This window comes from Gadus morhua, chromosome 15 (assembly GCF_902167405.1).
Source record: "Gadus morhua chromosome 15, gadMor3.0, whole genome shotgun sequence".
Lineage (NCBI taxonomy): Eukaryota > Metazoa > Chordata > Actinopteri > Gadiformes > Gadidae > Gadus > Gadus morhua.
The window spans coordinates 2,873,457-2,877,189 of record NC_044062.1 but is presented as its reverse complement, the minus strand read 5'-3'; positions in this window follow the sequence as shown (position 1 = coordinate 2,877,189).

The window sequence follows — 3,733 nt, the reverse complement described above, 5'->3', positions numbered from 1 at the left end:
GGACAGATACACCATTAAACGCGTTTCTAATGACATTTCTAGAGAGAAATGTACATTTTCCTTACATTATCTTCAGTCAGTGAATGTGTATGATCTTTATTAATCTTTATTATCTGAATGGGAAATGCAATATTTTAGGACCGATTCACCGTTAAACGTGTTTCTAATAACATTTCTAGCGAGAAATATACTTTTTACTTGCATAATCTTCAGTCAGTGATTGTGTCTGATCTTTAGTTTTATAGTTATGTAGCAGCCCTTGACACGAAATAACCGGAGAGTCTCTGACGGGTGCAACCTTTTATTCTTTTGTTCTTTTGTTGCTATGGCACCGTGAAACTAGAAAAAGTAACAGAAAATGGTTGCACTTTTACACAAATATATTAAGATCAGGGCAGTACAATGTTCACAAATAAAAGAATGACAGAAAACATATTTCAGGACAACAAAGAAAACTTAAACATGTGCATTATCTGCTTAACTTACATAAAGACTTACATAAAGACACCAAAATTAAACATAATCACACTAAAGGCATACAATAAAACAACATACCTCGCTCCGCTTGCCAAGGGTGCAAGTCGACGGTAAATTGAGCGGGAAAAGTTGAATTCACCGGACATTCATGGGTCTGGCCGTTAGCTTGCTTCATACACTATTTACGGACATAAAACGGCATAGAAATGCGACCGGTATAAGACACATGAACAATAAAAATTATACAGAAAACGTTTCAATATGAACCCAACATTTATGTAACCAAAATACAGGCATTAAAGGCCCACTATGCAACTTCGGGCATTTCTTGGCTGTTTTCTTGGTTTTGGCACGCACATTTCTCTACACAGCGCCCCCTACAGCTTCGTAGTAGATATTTCACAACACTGTCGTAACAACTCTGGTTTGGTAGGACTGTGACAAGTTTTGCATCTCTAGGGTCAACTTTTAAAAAAAATTCTAAATAATGTAATGGTATCATGATTTAGTTAAAAATACCTTAAATGATTTAATGTTTGCTAAATGCACATATGTTGGGATGTTATATGTGTGGTAATATAAGTCAACTTGCATTACCATGCTCTTGTACAGCTCTGTATTTTTCAAATGAAGTCTTTCTTTTTTTAAAAAACCTGGATTCGGGGATTCAGTCTGTATCTGGGGGACGAGACGGACGAACAGCAAAACACCCATGGAAACAAAGGTGTTTATATGGTTGCAACCAAGCAAGCTAGAAACATACAGGGCTCACAACAAAACGGTCGAGAAAACAATTTTTACAGGGCTCACAACAAAATGGTTGAGCAAACACATTTGTACAGAGACTATCAACATCAAGAATACCACGAAGACAAAGTTCACCCCAAGGTACTTTCAATTTCAAAAGCAACACGGCCGAGTCGGCGTCTGATTTGCAGTCTTCTTTTTCTTTCAGTTCACGCTATTCCTGAAAAGCTTGCTCAACGTTTACTCGTGTCTGGCCTCTCTGTCGGTCAGTCTCCCTTTTCTCTTCTTCTGTTCCTCCGACATTGGGTTTCTCTGTCTCTTTTTAGTCGGCTGATCTATGATGAATATAACAATCCCTTAGTTACTTGTGTTTATATCGAGCCGGTTCCGCGTTTGGGGGTCTGTGCCGTAAAGCACCAACGCCCGGAGTTCAGAACTTTCAACGCTCCAACGCGTGACGCTTAGCCACGATAGCCAATCAGCGTGGAGCTTGACCCGACATCACCGACAGAGAGTAGTGACCCTTGCACAGAAGCATACGGCCGACATCTTTCTTTATTCTGGGGGTGGAAATAGTAACATAGTTACGCCATTAAATGCGTTTATGGAAACATTTTTAGCGAGAAATGTGCATTTTACTTTCATAATGTTCGCTCGGTGAATGTGAAGGATGTTTGGTTTGATAGTTATGACGAAGAGTGAACGCTCCGTTCACTTGCATGGACAGCGTCTCTGGTTGCTAAGCAACCTCAACGTCTTGGCGGACTATTTCTCTGCTGATCAACACTACGAATGCTGGAAACACACCAGACACACCATGTGAAGTTATTTAACCCGATTATCGTTATTTATGAGTCCTTAGCCCAAGTGAAGGAGTTCAAGTACCTCGGGGTCTTGTTCTCGAGTGAGGGTACTATGGAGCGTGAGATTGGCCGGAGAATCGGAGCAGCGGGGGCGGTATTGCGTTCGCTTTACCGCACTGTTGTTACGAAAAGAGAGCTGAGCCGCAAGGCAAAGCTCTCGATCTACCGGTCGATCTTCGTTCCTATCCTCACTTATGGTCATGAGGGTTGGGTGATGGCCGAAAGGACGAGATCGCGGGTACAAGCGGCCGAGATGAGTTTTCTCAGAAGGGTGGCTGGCGTCTCGGGATAGGGTGAGAAGCTCAGTCATCCGTGAGGAACTCGGATTAGAGCCGCTGCTCCTTTACTTAGAAAGGAGTCAGCTGAGGTGGTTCGGGCATCTGGCAAGGATGCCCACTGGGCGCCTCCATTGGGAGGTGTTTCAGGCACGTCCAGTGGGGAAGAGACCTCGGGGAAGACCCTGGACTAGGTGGAGACCTCGGGGAAGACCCTGGACTAGGTGGATAGATTATATCTCAACACTGGCCTGGGAATGCCTCGGGATCCCCCCGTCAGAACTGGTCAATGTGGCCCGGGAAAGGGAAGTCTGGAGCCCCCTGCTTGAGCTGCTCCCCCCGCGACCCGACCCCGGGTAAACGGATGACGATGAGATGAGATCGTTATTTATATCCGAGATTATTTAATCTAACCCGATCTAAACTCTATCATGCACCCAAACACGGCGGCGTTTGGGTTTCCTACCTCGGACTCTAGCGCAGCCACAGGCGCGTTGGGCGCGTTGAACCATTTTTGTGACACACAATGATCAAGCGTCAGGTTAGGTGCGTTACTCGCGTTATCCAACGCGAGTAACGCGGTTGGTGTGGCCGTACCATTAGTCGATTGATCCATGATGAATGCAACAATTGCCTCGCAACTGGCTGTTTATATCTAGCCGGTGCCATGTTTGGGTGTGTGTCTGTGCCGTAAAGCATTTTCGAAACTACAATCTGACTACATTTTCGAGGATACTTCCGTTGCGTCACATCCGGATTGTGTCGGTCCGAACAGAGCAAGTTGCATATGCGCTTTTTCACTGGAGAGGCGACATGGGTAAATGACACACCCACCAATCGACCCAGAAATGGATGCAGAACCATCAGCATAACTCTCAACCTGCATACTTAATGTAATTTTGGCTAAAAAAGTTGCATAGTGGGCCTTTAAGACATCAAACTTACGTTTTCGATGCGACTACGCGTGAGACACGCATCGCCATGAATGCTGCTGTGCGCCTCTAAAAGGGTACCGGGTGAAACGTAAATAAAAGGTTCCGGGGCGCAATACAGGTCGATACACAATAGGTCCGTTACAAGTTATTAGGATTTGATCGGCTCGCTCGCATGTTTCAACGACGTCAGGTTGCATTCGCTAAACTAGCAGCTCATGTGCTTCCTGCGTTTGTGTTATTAAACTGTTACTTTATGTAACTTTTAATGATATCATCTTGTTAGAAACACGTATATCTGAGAGCCAACCCAGTCGCCAAAAGCATACCTACGTTGACAGTGTACGTTTCGTGAACACTGGATTACGTCGCATTTCCACATAAAATAGCGTGTTATACTACACACACACACACGCACGCACACGCACAGACACACACA